Source organism: Suricata suricatta, chromosome 10, assembly GCF_006229205.1.
Source record: "Suricata suricatta isolate VVHF042 chromosome 10, meerkat_22Aug2017_6uvM2_HiC, whole genome shotgun sequence".
Lineage (NCBI taxonomy): Eukaryota > Metazoa > Chordata > Mammalia > Carnivora > Herpestidae > Suricata > Suricata suricatta.
In genome coordinates this window covers 37,995,393-38,018,940 of record NC_043709.1, presented here as the reverse complement: position 1 = coordinate 38,018,940, position 23,548 = coordinate 37,995,393, and the positions used below count along the sequence as shown (strand labels likewise).

At 36.6% G+C, this 23,548-nt stretch overlaps 1 protein-coding gene across 2 annotated transcripts in view; it reads left to right on the top strand.

Moving 5' to 3' along the window:
• The window catches only part of SYT1 (synaptotagmin 1), a 533,656-nt gene that overhangs the window by 142,504 nt on the left and 367,604 nt on the right, over positions 1 to 23,548 (top strand). The window lies entirely within an intron of this gene.

The following is a 23,548-nucleotide window of genomic DNA, read 5'->3' as shown; positions in this document are numbered from 1 at the left end:
AGAAGATCAGTATGTAACTTTCTTTTAAAATGAGTAGCAGTATATTACATTTATGCAGCACCTTCCACCTCCCAAGGAGTGTGTTATAAACTATATACAGAGCACAGAAATCACTTTACCCACCACTGAAGTGGAACACAGTTGCAAAATCATTGAGGAAAGGAATCGAATGAGAGGACAGCCTCCAAAAGAAACTGCAAGGGAGATTTAAGAAAAGAAGACTACAATCTCTCAGCTTAGAATTTGGCCAGGAAATTCAAGCCAAACACTCCACTCCATTCCAACTTTCCCCTTAAAAATTCTAGTGCCTTTGACTCCATGATTCGTGTCTTGACATCTTAGTGTTTCTATCATATGACGTTTTCTGAGCTCTAGTCCCTTAATAATTACTGGTCCGGAACTGACCCAGAAAGAAAAATTCCAGTCGATGACTTCTCAATTTTCACTCTTCTAATGCACCTGGGTTCCCACCTTCATGTGGCCTTGCCAAATGCCACCAGTCCCAAGCAGTGTTAAAAATACTACAATGGCTACGTTATTTAAAACCCAAGATGGCAAAGTTGCAGGTTATAAGATTTTTCTAATTTCTTATAAATAATTAAAGTCATGCTGAAGACATCATTGCAAAATTTGAAAGAATGAAATTCAGGCAAGTGAAAAAGGTGCTGGCAAAATGAATCTAATACGTGTCATGGAGGGGTTGTTGCATGCTTGTTTCTGATTACACCAAAGTTCTACTTTAAGTTACATTATACTGTAGAGCTTTCCAAAGTCCTTAATGATAGTGACAGTTCTACAGGTGAATTAATTTTAAAAATTGTATGTGTATTTCATTTTCCCTTGTGAAGAAACTATGAGTTTTCATATATTTCTATGATCTACTTGTATTTTATGTTTTGGTGATGTAGCCTAACTTCTCCATTTGTATGTGTGTTGGGAAATCTCTTGTCATTTTTTATAATTCTATAGAAACTTATCTATATGTAGGCTTTGAAGTCAGATTAGCGGTTTATTTCATCTGCCGGTTGTGACTCATCACTCCCTCTATGAGCAGAAACCCTAATAAAATAGGGTTTTAGGGTAATGATGATGCCACCAAGAATTTAATTTTCTATGCTTTCATTTATCTCCTGTGTTTAACTGATATACTAATCCAGAAAAGGCAATCACATGTACTTTATATACATACCAATGATAATGAAGAAAACAAACTTATATCCACTGAAATTTTGTTTGATTTGCAGCTGTTAATGGTGAAAGTTACTAGTTATCTAAATTTCTAAATGCATTTGATCATTTAAAAGTAAGCTTTTATTGAAAATAAATTAGATTATAAATGTGGGGACAACTGTAATTTGTTTTAAATAATTATAGCATGTGATTAATTCAGTTAATTCTGACTTTTTTTGTGTCTAATCAATTCCATGATTGGATAGAAAGCACTTAGAACATTACTGGGAAATATTGAGCTCTATACGAATTCTGTCATTTTATCGTAGGATTGTTTTCTTTGGTTAATATAACAGTGTTTCAGAAAACATTCAGTTCTATGTTATGTGTAAGCTGTTTTGTTTTATTGACATGGGGCCCCATAGAACTGAACGTTTTCTGATATACACTTGCTGGTGTGTGTATGTGTGCGTGCTCGCTCATGTTCTCTCCACTCAAAATAAATAAATAAGTTTTTAAAAATCCCACACTGAGAACTAGTCTCAGTGAAGGTGTATATTTCATGAGGTTCTCAATCCAACCTCATGTCCTTAAATTGTCCTTATCACCATGGAAATATTTTAGCACTCATGGTGCCTAGGGGAGTATTGCCATTTGGAGGGTACTCAGTTTGCCTACCTTTTCTTCTCTCTAATTGGTTTGCTTTGAGAGGTGATGGTATGCCTTTGGGGATGCCAAAAGACCATCCATCTTAGTCCCTAACAAAAAGACATGACTGAGTAAAAACAAAACAAAATGGAAAACTGAAATCAAACAAACAAAAAACCAGGAGGGTTTTTTACTCAAGATCCTCTTCTAGGGAAAACCAACATTTTGAAATTGGAAACACTGATTTCCATTTCACCTTGGAGAAGAAGTGATGGTATTCATTACTTTCAGATTTTCTATCGCAGGCAGGTCTACTTGTGACTGTGTATGAAGATCACTTACATAAGGCATAGGAGTTAAAGTATTAGATTCTGTGTCATCAAGAGAATACTTATTTAGGTCTGGCCAATGCAGTAATTTGCCAAGAGCTGGCCAAAGGTGCCAAGGCCAAAGGGTGGCTATTATGTAAGAAGTGATTTCCATAATAAATTGTAATTGGAGTGTATTATGAGGGGAAAAGGAAAGGCAGAAGTGGCACTGACCAAGAATGAGCTCCAGGCAACAGATGCTCTTTTTGGAAAACTAGTCATGTTACTAAGAATGATGACATTGCAGGCTAGGATGTTTGGCTTTTCTGGTCTTTTGGCAGTCAGTAGGGATGAATATTTGGTGCCATCTTCTGAGTGTCCCTGAAATGACATCTGTCCAACCGGTCTTATTTGTATTTTTTCCTTTGTTTTGTTCTTATTTATCTAAAATGTGCTATGTAAGATCATCAGATATTCCCAGAGAGACACTCTTAGAAAGCTTCAGAGATTTACTTGGTAAGTTCGATGCTAGCGCAGGATAAGAGGAGGATCCTTCAACAAAGTTGCCACTTTCTCCATGATGAGCCATGTCAAAGCATACGGCAAAACACATTACCATCGTGATTAATTCCTCTGAATCACAGTTTAGTTTCAAGTGATTAAGATATTTTGCAGTGATTACTGACTTCAGTTAATATGTAGCTCCTGCTATTTTGTTGCTTTTTACATTTTTAAAGCCTCTGGGGGAGAACTTTAAAAAAAGAAAAAGATTTGTATCCATACACTATACTCTTAAGGTGCTCTTCCTATTAACATTTCACTTTGTGGAATTTTAAATGTTTTCAGCCTGAAATTATTCACAGTTACCTTGTTGGCCATTTTTCAGCAAAAGGGCTGCTGCTGGTGACAGGGGTGGCAGTCAGCCAGGAGCGACTGGGCAGAGAGGAGATGCAAATTTCCCCTCAAAATTAGGTGAGGGGAAATTATGGAACTAAGTATAGCAGCTATTTAAATCCAACAGTAATTCAAGGCCCATCTCAAGTCCCTCCTCCTCCTCCTCAAAATGCTTCTTTAATTACTTCAGGTCATGATGACCTCCATGTCCTCTGGATTTCTACAGCTCATAATTTACTCAGGTAGGTCTGGCCAATGCAGTAATTTGAAATTAAAATTAACATGTGTTTTATAAGTGTATGTGTTTTATAAGTTTATTTGGCACATGAAACTATTTGGGGGAAGTGCATGTTTTACATGATTGTTGTATATTTTAAAATCAGCTTCATTGGGTACATGGATGCCTCAGTTAAGCTTCTGACTAGCTCAGGTCATGATCTCATGGTCTGTGAGTTTGAGCTCTGCCTTGGACTTTGCACTGTCAGTGCTTGTGATTCACTCTTTATCTCTTTTTGACCCTCCCCAGCCTGCTCGTTCGCTCGCTCTCTGCCAAAAATAAATAAATAAGTAAAACTTAAACCATACCAGCTTTATTAACATTAACAGGAAATTAATGTCTAGATCAGTCCCCAGAACTAATCATCTTATAGCAGTGACAGTACTGCAAGAATCTGATGTCATAAGACCCTCTGTCCCAACATCTAGAGTTATCTTTCTCTTAACGGATCATCTGAACTCAGAAGGTAGTGCAAGTTCAAGTTGGCAAAAGAAGGAAGAAACTAGATAATATTTACGCTTCTTTTTGTTACCGTATGTCAAACTTTCTTCACCCAGGAGGTGTCAAAAAAAGGCTTTGGGAGCATAAGGTGAAGAGAAGATTTAAGGGTTCAGTTCTCATTAGAAAAGTGATGAAAGATTTTCTATTCAAAAGCTCAGCAAACACAGAAAATAATTCTGGGAGTAGATGGCTTCAGAGAGAACGAAGTTATAGGTAATGACCACCTTCACTCATTCAACATTCAACTAACAAATGTTTACTAAGCATCAGGCACTGGTTTTAGGAGATACTTGGCAATATTGCAATAAATTCGTTAACCATTAGGATCTCTGCCTTCAGGGAATGTACAGTACCAAAAATGTGAAGTACAGTACCAGATGTGAAGTTATTACTGTGGTGAGGGAATAAAAACCACAAAGATATATAAGGAACAATGAGTACTGAGTCGAGAATAGAACGGCTGTTTATATAGGATGGTCAGAGAAAGTCTGTGAGTCAAGACCTAAAGAGTAATAACCATCCTGAAATAATTGGAGAGAGAGGGTTCCAAGCAGATGGCTCAGGCTACACAAGTGTGCTGAGATGGAAATGACATGGAATTGTTCTAGAATCAGAGAGTATGAGGCGTTTAGTGCACAGAGAGGGAGACTGTGATATAATAGGCAGGTGCAAAACATGTGGGATCCTAGAAGCTGTGAGAAGTGGTTAAATTTAATTCCAACTCTGATGGGGAATTGTTGAAATGTTTTTGGCATAGAAATAATCTGACCAAATTTATATTTGACAAGAAAATACAGACTATGGGTATATTAGTGAATGTAGGTAGAAAAGAGTAAAGACAGCAAAGCATGTTATCCAAGGAAAAGATGAAGTCATTTGTGACAATGATAGTGGTTGTGGGAATGGTGAGAGTTGGTCAGATTTGGACCATTTTGTGGAGGTGGAACAGGTAGGTTTTGATAATATAGTGATTAAAGGAAAGAAAGAGTCACAGAGGATTCCCAGGATCCTGGGCTCAGGTTAGATGAATCAAGAACTCCTAATGATTCCTATGTCATCTTCTACTGTTCACTCTGTTTTTTGTTTATCTTCCTTCCTCAACAAATGCCCTCGTGGACAAGTGTCCTAATGTCTTCTGTGCCCATTGTGTCTATGCTAACAGGGTTCAACAAAAACTCAATTAGTTTCTCTCTACTTCAACAAGAAAGCAATCAAGAACAATCCTCTTCCAGAGGAAAAACACTGTAAAATTTTTAGTAACTTTAGCTTTGCTCTTCCTATATTCATAGTTCCAAGGTTACCTAGAACATTATTACTCCATTTAAATTATTAATTTTTAACTTTATTTATTTTAAGAGCATGGGGAAGGGCAGGTCAAAAACAGTTAACTTAAAATGGAAGATGGCAGAAAAATAGATAGCTCTGTACTTCCCACCCACATCTCTCAAAGAAGGGCTGAACCAAAGGACACTGAACTGCAAGAGTCTGGAAGGAAAAGAGACAGAGTCCACTAAGAAGACAGTCTCATAGGGCTACCTCAAGAAACAAGCCAAAGTGGAGAGTCCCAAATATCACTACAAGTAGGGAAATAAAATAACCAAAGGCACAATAAGAGAGACCCAAGGGACACCATTAATAGAAAACTTCCTGAATGGAAGGCCAAGGACAGTCAATGAGCCTCTTTTAATTTAGCAGAATTCACAGAGACAGAGCACATAAGAAGCTTTTAAAACTTACAAGAGACAGAAAGCTAGCCAAAATGACAAAACAGAAGAACTCTCATCTAAAGAAATTCCAGGAAGAAATGACAGCTAAAGAATTGCTCAAAACAGATATAAGCAACATAACTGACCAAGAATTTAGAACAATAGTCAAAAAATTAATTGCTGGGCTTGACAAAAGGCTTGGAAGAGATCAGAGAAGCTATTGCTACAAAGATTATGGACTTTAAAATTACTTGTGATGAATTTAAAAAATGCTATAAATGAGGTGCATAATAAAATGGAGGTGGCTACTACATGGATTGAAGAGGCAGAGAGGAGAATAGATGAATCAGAAGACACAGTTATAGCAAAAGAGGAAGCCAAGAAAAAGAAATAAATTGATCCAGAAGCACGAAAGGATAATTTAAGAACTGTGTGATGCAATCAAAAAACAATATCCTTATCACAGGAATTCCAGAAGAGGAGAGAGGAAAAAGGGGCTGAAGGGGTACTTGAACAAATAATAGCTGAGAACTTTCCTAATCTGGGAAAGGAAACAGACATTGAAATCCAAGAGGCACAGAGAACTCCTCTCAGACATAACTTGAATCCATCATCTGCATGACACATCATAGTGAAACTGGCAAAATATAAAGAGATAGAGAGAATCCTGAAACCAACTAGGGATAAAGGGCCCCAGCATACAAAGGGAGACCTATCAGAGTAGTTACAGACCTATCTACTGAAACTTGGCAGGCCAGAAAAGAATGGCAGGAAATCTTCAGTGTGATGAACAGAAAAAAATATGCAACAAAGAACCCTCTATCCAGCAAGTCTGTCATTCAGAATAGAAGGAGAGATAAAAGTTTTCCCAAATAAACAAAAATTGAAAGAATTCATCATTACTAAACTCGCCCTACAAGAAATCCTAAGGGGGACTCTATGAGGGAAATGTGGCAAGGAACACAAGGTACCAGAGACACCACTACAAGCATGAACCCAGACTTCTCAAAAAGAAAAGAGAGAGCACCCAAAAAGACAAAATCACAAGTGAAAGTGAATCTATTACAACTAATCCCTCAGAAATACAAAGCAATTATCAGGGAATACTATGAAAAATTATATGCCAACAAACTGGACAACCTAGAAGAAATGGACAAATTCCTAAACACAAACACACTGCCAAAATTCAAAGAGAATGAGATAAACAATCTGAACAGACCATAACTAGTGAAGAAATTGTATCACTTATCAAAAATATCCCAACAAATAAGAACCCTGGGCCAGATGGCTTCCCTGGAGAATTCTACCAGACATTTAAATCAGAGTTAATACCCATTCTTCTCAAGCTATTCCAAAAAATAGAAATGGAAGGAAAACTTCTGGATTCATTCTATGAAGCCTGCATCACTTTGATTCCCAAACCAGAGACCCAGCTGAAAAAGAGAACTACAGGCCAATATCCTTGATGAATACAGATGCAAAAATACTCAACAAGATACTCGCAAATCGAATTCAACAGTATATAAAAAGAATTATTCACCATGATCAAGTGGGATTCATTCCTGGGTTACAGAGCTGGTTAGGTATTCACAAATCAATCACTGTGATACATCACATTAACAAAAGAAAAAGATAAAAGCCATATGATCCTGTTGATAAGTGCAGAAAGAGCATTTGACAAAATACAGCATTCTTTCTTAATAAAGATGCTTGAGAAAGTCGGGATAGAAGGAATTTACTTAAACATCATAAAAGACATTCATGAGAAGCACACAGGTAATATCATCCTCAATTAAGGAAAAACTGAGAGCTTTCCCCGAGATCAGGAACATGACCGGGATGTCTGCTCTCATCAGTCTTGTTTAACATAGTGCTGGAAGTCCTAGCATCAGCAGTCAGACAACAAAAGGAAATAAAAGGCATCAGAATCGGCAAAGATGAAGTCAAATTTTCACTGTTCACAGATGACATGATACTCTACATGGAAAACCCAACAGACTCCACCAGAAACCTACTAGAACTGATCCATGAATTCAGCAAAGTCACAGGGTACAAAATCAATGTACAGAAATTGGTTGCATTTTTATACACCAATAATGAAGCAAAAGAAACACAAATCAAGATGCTGATCCCATTTACAATAGCACAGAAAACCATAAAATACCTAGGAATAAACTTAACCAAAGATATAAGAGATCTGTATGATGAATACTATAGAAAACTTATGAAGGAAATTGAAGAAGGCACAAAGAAATGGGAAAAAAATCCATTCTCATGGACTGGAAGAATAAACATTGTTAAAATGTCATTATCACCCAGAGCAATCCACACATTCAATGCAATCCCCATCAGACTTGCCCCAGCATTCTTCTCAAAGCTAGAACAAACTATTCTAAAATCTGTGTGGAACCACAAAAGACCCCGAAGAGCAAAGTAATATTGAGAAAGAAAACCAAAACGGAATGCATCACAATCCCAGACTTTAGCCTCTACTACAAAGTTTCAATGATCAAGACAGTATGGTATTGGCACAAAAACAGACACATAGGCCAATGGTACAGAATAGAGAACTCAGAATTGGACCCACAAATCTATGACCAATTAATCTTTGACAAAGCAGGAAAGAGTATCCTCTTTAGCAGGAAAAAAGAGCCTCTGTAGCAGGTGGTGCTGGGAGAACTGGACAACATGCAGAAGAATGAAACTAGATCACTCTCTTACACCATACACAAAAATAAACTCAAAATGGGTGAAGGACCTCAATGTGAGACAGGAAACTATCAACATCTAGAGGAGAAAGCAGAAAACAACCTCTTTGCAGCAATTTCTTACTTGACACATCCCCAAAGGTAAAGGAAATCAAGCAAAAATGAACTATTAGGACCTCATCAAGCTAAAAAGCTTCTTCAGGGCAAAGGAAACAATAAACAATACTAGATGGGAAAAAGATAGTTGCAAATGACATATCAGATAAAGGACTAGTATCCAAAATCTATAAGGAAGTCACCAAACTCCATATCCAAACAACAATTAACCCAGTGAAGAAATGAACAAAAACCTGAACAGACACTTCTCCAAAGAGGATAACCAGATGGCCAACAGACACATGAAAGGATGCTCACCATCACTCATCATCAGGGAAATAAAAATCAAAACCACACTGAGATACCACCTCACACCGGTCAGTGTGGCTAAAATGAACAAATCAGGCGACTATAGATGCGGGTGAGGATGTGGAGAAACGGGCAACCTCCTACACCGTTGGTGGGAATGTAAACTGGTGCAGCCACTTTGGAAAACAGTGTGGAGGCTCCTCAAAAAATCTCCCCTATGACCCAGCAATAGCACTGCTAGGAATTTCCCCAAGGGATAGAGGAGTGCTGATGCATAGGGGCACATCTACCCCCAATGTTCATAGCAATACTTTCAATAAAAGCCAAATCATGGGAAGAGCCTAAATGCCCATCACCTAATGAGTGGATCAAGAAGATGTGGTTTATCTATACAACGGAGTACTACATGGCAATGAGAAAGAATGAAATATGGCCATTTGTAGCAACATGGATGGAACTCAAGGGTGTTATGCTAGGCAAAATAAGGCAGAGAAGGACAGATACCATATCTTTTCACTTGTAAGTGGTACCAGAGAAACTTAACAGAGGACCATAGAGGAGGGGAAGGGGAAAACATAGTTGGGGAAAGGAAAGGAGGCAAAATATGAGAGGCTCCTGAATACTGAGAACAAACTGAGGACTTATGCAGGTGGGGGAGAGGGGACGGGGGATGGGCATGAAGGAGGGCACTTGTTGGGATGAGCACTGGGTGTTATATGGAAACCAAACTGATAATAAACTATTAAAGGAAGAAAAACCAGTTAACTATTTTTAAAAAAGAGAGAGAGAGAGTGGGAAAGAGCAGAGATAGAAAGAGAGAGAGAAAATCCCAAGCAGGCTCTACACTCCCAGCCCAGAGCTTGACATGGGGCTCTAACTCACAAAGCATGAGCTCATGACCTGAGCCGAAATCAAGAGTCAGACGCTTAACTGACTGAACCACCCAGGTACCCTGAGAACATTATTACTCCATTTAGAAGCCTTGCTTCAAAATTTGAATCTCACTTGTTCACTTTCATTAAATGTTTAATTTTCATGAAGGTGCCTCTTTTTATTGCTTGTAACAATTTCTGTGGTAGCTGTTGTGAAATATAATATTCTATATTAAAAGTTTATGGATTTTTAGAAGCACCTAGGTGGGTCACTCGGTTAAGCATCCAACTTCAACTCAGGTCATGGTCTCAGGGATTGTGAACTCAAGCCCCAAGTCGGGCTTTGTGCTGACAGCTCAGATCCTGGAGCCTGCTTCAGATTCTGTGTCTCCCTCTCTCTGTCCCTTCCCCACTCATACTCCATTTCTTTCTCCTTCAAAGCTAAATAAACATTAAAAAATAAAAAATAAAAGCTTTATGGATTTTTAGCACTTCCCATGAGAAAACAAAACTTATTCAACATTTGTGTATTGTGTATTCCTATATCAATATTTTAAATGCTAGTGGGTTTATCTTTACCATTTAGATAAAGATCCCTCTGATTTTCTTCTGTTTGTTTTGGACTTCCAATTACTTATGCAAGGCCATTCATTCTCTCGATTGTCTATCAATTGCAGTAGGCAGCTCTCTTTTCAGTTTTTTCCTGACACCCAGAATAATCTTTAGTTGTCTGTGCATTTCATTATTGATGAGCATTAGCAAAAGACAACAAAACAGATCATAGCTATTAATAGTAAAGTCATGCATTAAGTTGTTACTTCTTTTCTGGCATCATAACAAACACTTATATGTCTTACTTCACTTATTGAATGTTAATATGTTATAAAGTAAGTAGCATAATCATACCCATTTTACAGATAAAGACAAACTTAGGAAAAGAGTAAAGCCTGTGTCTAAGATCACCTAGCTGTCGATCAAAACTGAAATAAATACTAATGCAGAACTCAAACTCTTAACGATATGGTACATTGTTTACTAGCATAAGAAAGTGGGTGGTTCAGTCACTTAAGCATCTGACTCTTGATTTCCGTTCAGGTCATATTTCTTGAGTTTGAGCCCCACATCGAGACCCATGCTGGCAGTGTGGAGCCTCCTCGGGATTCTCTCTCTACCTACTTGCCTGCCTCTCTCTCTCTCTCTGTCACTGTCTCCCTCAAAAAGTAATAAATAAATAAATAAACTTTAGGAAAAGTCCATCCAATTGATATTTTGGTTATTTTATAATTTGGTGAACTATAGATGTTTATATGTTCTAAAATTGTGAGATTCCATATGTTTCTTAATGTTTATTTTTTTAAATGTTTATTTCTGAGAGAGCAAAAGAGAAAGAGAGAGAGAGGGAAGTAGGGAGGGGCAGAGAGAGAGAGGAGACACAGAACTTGAAGCAGGCTCCAGGCTCTGAGCTGTTAGCACAGAGCCTGACACAGGACTCGAACTTGTGAACAATGAAATGATGACCTGAAATTAAATTGGACACTTAACTGACTGAGCCACCCAAGGGCACTAAAATTTCAGTTTTATCTATTTCATTAAACCCTTATTCTACCTTCCTTTCATTTTCATCTTTTCTTCCTAAACCAGACTTGGTGCTTTCCTCCATAGGTACTTACACCACAGCCCATAAAAGGCATTCTCTATATATTTCATGACACTTTCCCTCATTGCCATAATATGCTCTCTTGGATTGACAATACTGAGCCCTGATAATATTCATGACTTCTTGCTTTCCAGTGTCACTGAATGGATACTGTGAGCTATGTGGACTTTAAAGTCATACCAGAGGTGTTAGGGGTTTCTTTTTATTGCTAGATGAATATTATGGCATTCCTATTACTATAGCTTAATTTTTTTATCCTGTTCTTTCAACATTTTTCTAGTACAATAGAAAAAGAGCTTGGAAAAAATCAATAGATTAGAATTGAAGAGAGACTGCGACAAGATGAAAATTGGACAAAACAAATTGAATGTTTTTTTCAGTCTAAGTTCAAGATTAGACTAGCTGTCTCTTGCTTCTCTCAGAAAATAAAAGATGAGGAATATATCACGTGTATCCATATAACATCCCAGTTTACTGTGGTTGCCTTCCACAGAATCCTCTACTTCATTCCGAACAAACTCTCCTCCCAAAATGATGTCTTGACATGTGTTCTTAACAGGGACCAAGTTGTCCATAATAACTTTTCCCAATGTTTTCTCTCATGAAAATCATACATTTTGCTGCTCCTCTTAATATGAAACCATATTTGAATCCCCAACTTATCAAAGCTCACTGAACCATATTCTATATTCATCTGGATTCTTACCAACTTCGGTGTTTCTTATAATGCCTCCAAGACACCCAGATCCCAATTTTTTTAGTCTTACCCATGCTTTCTGTGTTCCTGTACTTCAGGCTCATAGCGTCCTGTTCTGCTCTCAGCTTTTATACCAATCTTACGGATGCTCTCTCCCCCAACGTCCATTCTAACCACTTTATCTTTTTACCTATATTTTAACTATTTATTTCATTCTCTGAAGCCAATTGTCTTCTAATGTTAGATCATCTAAATCTACTTTTTATTTAATACCCATCTAATTCCTGAGCCATCTTGCTCCTATGAGGATACCTTCATTTTTCAAGTCTACTCAGCTTCCCTTTAAGAAAAAAATGGAGGCATTTTGGACAAGGATTATGGCTGCAAAGATAGTGAGAGGTGGCCAGATTTGGGCCATTATGCCAATCACTGATGAGAAGTTCTACCAGAATATGATGGCTGTTTCTTAATAGTAGCCTAAAAGGTAACTTTAGGATCTAATATAAACCTTTAATGAAATAATATCCCTTCACTAGAGGTTAAAAGAGATCAGTCTCCAAGTAATCAAAACATTTAATATTTCCTGCATATTTTTTCACTCATTAAGTATTTATTAAGTGCCTCTTAAGGGCCAGGTACTCCACTAGATATTAGCAGTTCTACGGAGCATAAAATAGAAAATGTTTCCCAGAGTTTACAGATAGCTTAGAAGAAAAATAATCAGTTTTATTACAGAGAAACATGATGAGTGATTTGGGAAATTACACAGAGGTATGTGAATCTGCAGAGAAGCATTACATTTAGTCAAGAGGCAATGATATTTTATCTGAGATTTTATCAAAGAACAGTAAGATTTAACCCTATCCTAATGCTGAACAGATGAAGGTGAGAAGGACAGTGCCCCTCTTATCATATAGGAGTATATGTGCTTTCTGAAAGATCTTACTAGAAATAGTTCAAATAAACTAAGAAAAACTTTAGGCCAATGATTAACTTTGCACTTAAAATTCACCTAAGCTTCATTTAAACAACAACAAAAAAATCTTTGAATTAAACCTCCTGGATGTGGATGCTGGGAATTTCCATTTAATAAGCTCTCTAGTATTTATATAATAATGCTTGGATTGAACCATAGGTTTTACCGAGAACCCTTTATGCATGTTTTACATCAGCAGAATCTCGACACACCTGAGAGCCTGGAGGATCGAAAGCCAAAGAAGCCCAGACTCTTCATTTTTAAAAATCAGTTTAGTTGATTTTGGTTCAAGAGTAGGCAGACTACATGTTGATAATCAGCTCTAAAGATTTACAACAAACTAATGTTAACAAGATGACGATAGACTAGATATTGATTTTAGTTTTAGAAGATTGGATCTAATCTACTGGATGGTGTCTTACTTTCTGGCCCGTTCTAGTGCAAGCCATCTCTCACTCTAGCCTAACTGACCAGTCACTACTCTGATATACAAATGGACAATCACATCTCTTTGTTCATAAAAACACAAGTGTATGTAGAACTTTCAATATGTAAGTAAAGCACATGGGCTTTCCAAATTCTCTTACTTATTTTTCTAACACTTCTGAGGTCGATGGTGTCAATTCACCATTCTATAGCTCTTGCTTTCAGAAAGAGCTGAGGAAAAAAATTTATGTATTAAACTAACTCCTGACAGCTTTCTATAGACAAGGGTTCAATCCTTCTCAGAAAAGTACAGTATACTTTGTAGTTGCTTCCCATACTTCTCAGACTATCCTTGCCCTGAGCCAGAATCTGAATTTCCTCCTGTGCTTTCTCATCTCTTTATGATCAAGTCAATTTTTCAGTGAGGCCCGCCATGCTCTATAGGATGTGTGCCAACCCCCCTTCAACTGCCTATCTCATCTTTCTTTGCTTTATTAAATATACCACACACCTCCATGTAATAGGACCCTTTCTTCCCACAGTCTCTTCTACCTGGAGATAGGCAGGTCGACTTACTTTAATGTCAACCCAACATCTTTCATGTGTCAGCTCAGGAGTCACTTACTTAGAGAAGACAGTCAAGCTTAGTTTTTGTTTAACACTATTTTTATTCATTATTTATTTTATATTTATTTATTTTTAACACTATTTCTGTCTCATAGAGTGTTTCCCAAAGTGTTATATACTCTTTCATTAATTTATTTGCTTAATGTCTCCATAACTAGACTGATAGTAGAAACTGAGTTGTTTATGTTTTTATTTACCATATGGACTACACATAGTAGGTGCTTAATAAATATTTGTTGAAGTTGTGAATGAAGAGTTCAAAATACTCTGAGAGAGTCAGATTTGTGATTTCAGTTCATTCCACTGGGCCATCATATATTTCATATTTGTCATGTGCTTGGCCCAGTAATAAGCACTAGGAATGCTGAGATGAATTAACTGTTTGTGAGCTTTACCACAATAAGCACTCTCAGTTTTAGCCAACATTTTTTGGAACTGAATGCTGCCGTATCACCGGTTTGTAAACATGGTAGCCCACTCCATTAAGTCATCTCACCTGCTTATCTGCAATTAACTTGGGTACATTCCATTATAGTCCTTCTATTTTTCCTATCTAACACCTAGCTCACTCCCAAGGGCTCTGAACAAGGCATCCAATCAAAGCCACTTGTTGAAAACAAACCAAAACCTCAGATTAATTCTTGATTTAGTATGTGAAAAAAGCACTTTTTTCTAGGTAGTAAGGGCTGGCAAAACACAAAGGAGGTTAAATAGTCTATATCCTTTTTATGTAAAAATAAGATTTGGGGTGCCTTGGTGACTCAGTTGGTTAAGCATTCAACTTTGGCTCAGCTCATGACCTCATGGTTTATAAGTCTGAGCCCCACATCAAGATCTGTTCTGACAGCTCAGAGCCCAGAGCCTACTTCAGGTTCTGGGTCTCCCTCTCTCTCTCCCTCCCATGCTCATGGTCTGTCTGTCTCTGTCTCTGTCTCTCTCTCTCTCAAAAAGAAATAAACATTTAAAAAATTGTAAACAAGAATTTTAAAAAATAAGATTTTATCATTATATCAATTAAAAAAATAAATCTAGGATATTTTTGATAATTTCTAGGGAAAAAGCAATTCAAATATTTTTATCAAAAACATCTCTCATAATACTTTTCTTAAATCTAAACTAAAATCTATAGTCAAATGTGATTACAACTCTTTTCAAATACTGGATAGCATTTAGAATAGTGTTTAGAGTTCTTCTTCCCTTTTACCTTTTTATATCATGCTTATATTTGTTCCAAATAGCTCTTCTGAGAACTTTTTCTAAAATCTTCATATGAAATTTAAATTATAAAATTTAAACATAAAGCTTACTCTAATATAATACAAGCTTATTCTTATAGACCTGACTCCATTTTAAATGTTTATAATATTGTCCCTTCATTTTGAATAACAATAAGTAACCAACTTTTTATTTGCTTTTCTTCTTTTTTAACTATGTACATCAATTCACATCACATATTGTCTCTTTGGGAGTTTCTTTATTTGATTAATATTTCTACCTCTATTACTTTCTGCCTTGCTAATGATTTAGAATAGAAAAGTCACAGTCTAAAATATTCAAAATAATAAAACTGTATATATTACAGAGGCTTAGGCCAATCGATATTATTCTAGTTTTATAAAGCCAGTAGACCTGTATCTAATGGACCAAAATAAATACCGTAGCATTTGTTTAAATAAATTCAATGTACATAGTTTTCAGAAACACTCCATTCTACATGAAGGCAGGTTATATCAATAATCAAATAGTCAAAATAACAAAACTGTATTACAGGACTTAGGCAATATAGATTCTATTTATATTAATTATTCTAGTTTCATACAACCAGCAGACCTACACCTAATCAACCAAAAAAAATACCATAGCATCTATTTAAATAAATTCAAACTCATTGAATCATGTTCATACTCATTGAATATATAGTATTCGTGCTTATTTCTGCCAAAGTGAGGTCGGCCAGGATTAGCTATACTTTACAAATGAAAAGAGGTAAGGAGAAGTTAAATGACTTTGCCAGGTCACACAGTGAGTACACAGAAGATCTAAGATGAAAACCAAGTGCAATGAGCCATGGTGCCTACCTTCCCAGGAAACCATTTATCAAGCAGTTACCCAAATCAAGATTAATTGGGTCAGATGATAGCTCTTCCTTCACCAAAGTACATTTGACTAATATAGCTGAGATGTGTTATTTGTTTGTTAACATTCTAAACAGAGTATGTAATGAAAACAAAAACCCCACAAAGTTAAAGACAAGTTGTTTACCTCTAATTAGATCAAAAGTTGTATCTCCTTTACTATGACATCTCTGTGAGGTAGGGCATTATAATGAATTTTCTCAGACATTTGGTCCAGTTAAAAGCTTAAAAGAATGGGTTCATGGCTCTTCAATGCTCTAATCTCATACTTGTTGTTTCTAGAATTAAAGCTGCTTGCGTGTTTCCATAAGCATTATGTTTTCCTTTGGAGTCAAATTGTTCCTATTTAAACAGCTGTCCTCAGTTCTATTGCTGTCATATTGGTTGTAATTATATTTGAACTAAAAACTATTGTTGCATTTTTTATTTATAACTTGGCAAAGGAGAGCAACTTAAACTACGTAGAGATCAGTTTTTCACAACTGAGAATAATTAAATTATTTACTAAGTGCACCAGTGTCAGAAATATTATCCCTTGGTATATTTATAAATTTAAAGGGGAAAAACTCAATTACAAAATCTATGAGCATTAAATGGGCAGCAATGCTTTCTGCAACTTAATTTGAAATGGATTTGTAAACTGAGTAAAAGTTTATTTTAATGATGTCATGGAGGAGGCAGTGATTATATTAAGTTCCTGTATACATTTAGGATTTAAGTATCTGCATTTGGTCTACTCAGTTTGTAACAACCTAATAAATAACTCCCAATTAGTCATAATTCGAGAAAATTATTAACTTTTATTAAAAAGATAGGGTAGTATGATGGATAGAAGAAGCCACCCCAGATCCAGATTTCACCACACACTAGCTAAAATCACTTTGGACATTTGAAGAGACAAAACACTGATCTCTTCAATTATCTACTCCCACATATGGACAAAGAGCTTATTGTGTTCCTGTTAATTCTCTTACTTCCATAACTCACTTTTGAAGATACCTACTGTGAGGATTTTTTGACTTGTTTAAAATCCCTGATAGGAATAGGGGAAAAGTATGATTCTCTAATATTTCACAAGAGCTCCAAAAGTGATGTTAAAGAAGACAACCTCAGGACAGCTAACTGAAACTTGAGAACTACTCTACTTTATCAGATGCAGATATTCACATTGAAGGAAAGTATGATTTCAGATCAGGAAAAAAGAAAATTAAAAATAATAGTATGCACATTTCACACTTATTTGTATTAGTCACTTGTTTTGCAGCAGGCACTGTGCTAATTGTTATGAATACAGAAATAACTAAGAATAGCTCTATCTTCAAAGATCTCACAATCTAATAAAACAATCAGGCATGTAAGCAAATAACCACAATGGAGTAGTATCTCTAATTGAGGCATATAGATAAGCCAGCGAACATCAAATAGGGTAATATGACAAACTAGTAAAAGTCTCACTGGAAAGATAATGGTTTAATGGCTTTGCAAAGTTTTGTGTTTTCTTAAAACCACTGAATTGATAGATGGAGAGGTGTTGCGAGCAATTGTGTGACACAACATTGGGAAAGAAAAAAGAACACAACACACTGTGGGTAGGAGACTTCAACATGGTCAGAAAACATTCAGTTTGTAGCCATCATCAGAAGGAGAGGTCAAAAATGTAAAGAGAGATTAGGTTGATAAAGGCCCAGCACACATTGCTAAGGAATTTCAGGAAGCAGCAGTTGAAAATGTTTAACCAGAAAATCAACATGACTAGACTGTACTTTGGTAAAATAACTCTGTCTACAAGGTAATAAATGGATAGAAAAAGACACATTTAAAATTGTCAACTCATGGTAGGGAGTCAATAGGACGCCATGGCCATGGTCCAGGAAGAAGGGGAAGAGGTCAGTGGGGATGGTTAAAGGAATATATTTGAAAGAAAATTGCTAGTGTTTATTAGAAGGTAATGTAGTGTGGGTGGCTATGGATAATGGAGGAGGAGGAGGAGACCAGGTTTATTCTATTCATAGGAGGACCACTTGGTTTTAGGCAAAAGATATGGTTTTCAAGGTTTTCATAACCATTAAATCCTTTATTTCAAGTGATAATAGATTTTGAGTGCAAGCCAAGTGCTGGAGAGGAAAAAAGTGCTGGAAATGGGTGTCATTTTGTTGGGTAGGGCCTATGGAAGGCGTATGAAGACTAGAGAAAAACAGCTGCCATTTGAAGGTCAGGGAGAGTCTAGAACTGAAGCAGAATAACTTTCCTGGAAGAAGTTGCTCCTTATAGCCTTCATTATGCAGCTTCAAGACACAAGACTGAGTTCTTCAATAGTTAAAACATTCCTTAAGAATAATTTGGGAACGATGCATGTTAATCCCAGTTCCATGAATTAGTAGGATTATGACCTTGTGAGAATCCCTTCTATTCTCTGAGACTCAGTTTTATTATCCTTAAGATAGGAGAATACTTCCTCATAGAATTGTTTTGGAGATTGAATGATACAACAGAGGTAAGGTGCTTTATGTTCCTCTCATCATATAATAAGCACTTTGTAAATGGTAACTATTTGCAAAATTTTATTGAAATGAGGATATGTATCAGTTAAACTGAGTTGCCATACCTCACATTTATATTCCTTTGTATCTTGTTCCACTCCTTTATTCATTCAGCAAGTAGTTTTTGAGCCCCTGTCCTCTATCAAACTATATCTGGAGATACAGATTGCTGCCTATGGTCTAACAGTATAATGGGGAGAGAAACACAGTCAAAATAAGGGCAGCGTAGCATACTCTTGTGGTTTATAAATATACGGGCATAATAGTTTGTTAACATGCATTCTGTCAATACCCTTCTTAAAATAATTTTAGGTTGATTATTGAAAATTGTTGCAGAAATTTGAGGACCAATTGAGTTGACCAAAAGCTAACCAGTTTGAATTACCATCTTCAGTCCCAGATTTATACTGCAAAAATCATAGAGGATATACATAAATCAATGTATATGGTGATGATTAATACCATAATTATGCTAAATGCAAACATTATAACTCAGGTGTCTACCTAACACAGTTCACACCTGTATGAATGTAATGTTCAAGAGTAGCCAACACAAGAGCCTTTTATCAATGATTCGTCTGTCCTGTTGGTACTATTAGTCGCTTCTAACTTTGTTAGGCAAAATGCCATTTGGGATTTTTGTTTGGTTTCTGATTTTTGTTTTTTAAAAGTAAGGAAAGAAACTGCAGCATTTTTTCCTGTTAAAATCCATTTATGCCAGAGAAAAAGAAAATTGTGGAGAAACCAGAAGCAAAATTTGCAAATGAAATTAAACAAAATACTAACCAATTGTCACATATATTATAATGCTTTCATTTTCATAACCCGTTCAAAAAGTAGGGGTTTCCTGTGATGCAAAGATGCATTTTTTTTTCTTTTAACACCTCTACAAATTGCTTTTGTGTAATATACTGCACCATAGGCTACTCGCCCAGAGAGCTGATACAAAACCTCATTCTGAGAAACAAAAGCAGTGTCAATTTATATGGCAAGAGAATGAATACTACATTCCAAGCTGATATAGGATCTGACACTTCAAATATAAAATAAATTATTTGGAAAAGCCCACTCTCTTTTTTTACCCTGACCTTGGTATTAACAGCATTTGTGACCTTGTATGCAAATGAAGTAAAACACTAAGGATGTTTTTCATCAGTATGAATTAGTAGTTTTTTAATGTATGTTTCTGTGATCATCTGCTTATTTCCCAAAGTGTAATTTCTATCTCCCTAAATCAATTTAACCAGCAGCATGTTGTGAATGTGACTCATTTCATCTGAGCCTGCACTTACCATTATGTTGCTGCGAAGAGACCACCTGACAGATCTTTCAGCCTAGAAGTTGTCCATTTCAATTAACAGGACACTCAGGACATCTCCCTGTCAGGATAATAAAAGTGTGTGCTCATTTGCCTCTTCTCTTGAAAAAGAAGAAAATATCGTGTACTGTTAATAGGAAGGCAACCTCCCCTCTTCTGTTTTCAGAACACAATGTCTTAGCAGGAAGTGAATATAAATAATGGAAAACAATCCTGTATGCTGGAACGTAGAGAAGCGTGATTTCTTTTTTCTCCACATTACAGCATATGTGCTAGGCATTTCTTTCCTAATTCTGTCACTCCCTGTAGAAGAATGGATGGACACATCCATGAATTTCTATTGCTGATCTTGCCATAGCAATGCATCTAGGTTTTCTGTGCTTTGAAAAGGAAACAGTTTGAAGAAAATCATTCTTCTCATGTTTGAATATTGTTTGCTATATGAATCCTTGTGCTTAAGTTTACTTATTTATTGAGAGAGAGAGAGAGAGAGAGAGAGAGAGAGAGAGAGAGAGAGAGAGAGAGAGAGAATCGTAAGCAGTCTTCACGCTCAGAACAGACCCTGATGCAGGGGATTGACTTCACAGATCAAGAACTCATGACCTCAGCCAAAATCACCTGGGTGACCTTATGTGAATCCTTTGAAGAAACTTGTGAAACTTGTGGTGTTTAATTTTTAGGCCAGTGCTGAGCAAGGCTACCTAATGGATGGTGAAAGTAAAAATATACCATGATGACAACTCTAAATAGCTTCATGAAGAATAGGTGCAGCTTTTCAATAATACTTGAATGAGATTAGAAACTCTGGCGTCATTTCATACTTAGTCAACATTGGTGCCTGCTGCACTTTTAATATAATTGCACATGTAAACCCCGGCTTTTCTAGTCTGGTTCAATTTCTCTATGCTCTAATCTTGATATATCTCTTTTTGTTCATAGTTTTTGTAAGCTTACATCAAAAAGGAAAACAAACTGAAACTTCTTTCAACTCTAAAAACATCCTGCAAATGTATGCAGGCACTCTTTAGGCAGACTGTTTTCTCCAGTTAAGCTTCACAAACCCATCTCTGCAGCAGGCTGCACATTTCGCTGGGTGACAACTGAGTTATAAAATTGGTTTGGGGCTACTGAGAAACAAAAGTGCAGCTCAAGAGTGAAGGTTCTATGATGAGGTGTAAAATCGGACCTTTTTCCTCTTATGACGAGTTTCTCTAAATACTGCCTGATACTGCCTGATTGTCCCTTGTGTGGAGAATGGTCACTATCCAGATACCTCCCACTTGTCCTCCATGCAGTGGCCCTCCATGAGAACTGTGAGTATTTGTGCAGCGATGAGACAAGCCTATTGCAAATACCTCCATTATGAAAAAACTCTGAGGATTCTTTTAGAGATTTGGGAACTGAAAGAATGAGTACCTAACCCTCCAAAAAACCATTTTAATGATGACAATTGCTGTTCCAAGAGATGGATTTCCTCCAAATCAGAAAGTCAGCTACTGATGGAAGCACAGAGTGCCGTCACCTGACCCCTAGAAAGCTTTCAGCCTTTCAGTGTGCTGTGTAACTTGACAACCAAGAGCACGTGTCGCACCCAAACCTAGGCTTCTTAAGGAAATAATTTAACATAACTCATGTGTTTATTTTATCTTTCAACGAGTTCAATTCTAAGTAGCACAGTTTTTCATTTAACACTTTTATTCTGCTGCCAAAATAATTGCCGTTGTTATATTTTAATGTCCCCTTTACTTTTTCAAAACATCTTTAGAGCATTTTCCTTTGTCACTGTCACTGTCCTGTAAGGTAGCTATTCTTATTCCTGTTTTATTCTTTGTTTTGTTTATTCTTGCCCACTGAAGACACGGAAAACAAGGGAAGTAAAACACATTCTTACCAAGTTTGAAAGCCAGTTAACATTAACAATATAATTGCGAGAGCCAATGGATTGGCAAAAGGAAGAAAAGGAGGAAACTTACTTTTACCAAATATGAGTGATTTGTGCTAAACTATCGAGAGAAGCTTTATACTTTATTTCTCGGTAAAGTAGCATTATCTCGACTTCTTGAGTCTCTTACAGGATAAATTCAACAGAGGCCTTAAAACCATCTAGAAGCAAACTCAAGATTGTCAGTCCTAAACAAATGCTTGATTTTGTTGATTAGTTGTTTTCAAAGTGTGGTCTGAGGACCCCGCAGGGCCAATGACCATTTCAGGAAGTCTCGGAGATCAAAACTATTTTCCTAATATCTTCTTGAATATCATTGTCTGACAGTTTCACAAAGGAATGTTCCACAGGTTGCATACAGGATATATTATAACACAGCAAACTGACTAATGATGGACACATGAGAGTTCAGCCACCTTGTATTAAATGAGATATTTTAAGAGATCTGAAAATGTATAAAATAGTGACCCTCTTCTTGCTATTTTGTTTTGGAATATAGGGTTTTTTAAATAACATGTTATAGATTTATTGTTTGTTGTTTTAGTCAATTAATAATATTCCACATTTCTTATATTCACTTTCTAATCTGTTATGTATCTGTAGTGGAACTTACATAGAAAAAAGTTCTCTTGGAATCCTGATTTTTAAGAGTATAAGAAGATCTAAGACCAAAACAACTATGCCAGATGAAGCTTCCTCACAGAGTAAAGTTGGAAGCTACAATATATAGCAAAACAGCCCAGGACCTATCTTTCTAAAGACAGAAAATCTATGTGGACATCAATCAGCACTAGAAATAACTTTTAGATAAACCTTGCTGCCATGTCATTTTTAAATTTGACTTATCCTAACAGGAAATCCATAATTAGTTCTTTTCTTGGAGGTCATGAGTTATGCATTATCACTATCACCAGGAAATTAAGTCTAATGTTTGACTTAGGTTTAGCAAAGGTCTCAAAGGCAAGAAGGAAATGATAGCTGATAGAACCTGTCCATTCCAGAGTGAGAGGTTGGAATCTCCATAGAACTTTTAAAGGCCAATTTTAAAGTTAGTTTGACCACCTCTCTCCTACCTGGATGACATAAAGGGGTAGAAGAGAAGCCAGGTTCTTGTAAACTGAAGAATTTCTTTAAACATACTTTTTAAAAAATGTATTTGTTTCTAGATAGAGAGAGACAGAGGGTGAGCACATAAGCAGGAAAGGGGGAGAAAGAGAGGAAGAGAGAGAATCACAAGCAGGCTCATCCCTGTAGCACAGAGCCAAATGTGGGGCTCCATCCATGAACCACAAGATCATGACCTGAGCAGAAATCAAGAGCAGGATGCTTAATGGACTGGACCACCAAGATGCCCCTTAAACATACTTCTTAGTATGCTTGGAGTCTTTATAGGGGAGAGAGAAAGAAAGCTTCCCTCTCCCAAGAAAATCAGAGAATGACTCCTTACAGAGGCCATCTGCTGTCCACATCTGTGACATATGGAGTCTCTGTGGCCCCACAACTGATGTTTGACCTACAGCAGGAAAAGGCAAAAAACGGGATATTGTGATGGACTCAGCCCTCAAATGGAGGAGGTTGAAAAGGAGACTTCACAAAGCAGTCTGGACTCACAGAAGTTGACAGGGCCAAGGAAAGTGAGCACATCCTCTGGGACCAGATACTAATGCAACAGTTTTGAATAGTGAGTTGTTGTTAGTAACTCCTCAAGATTTTTATTATTATATATTTTATAATTCATAAT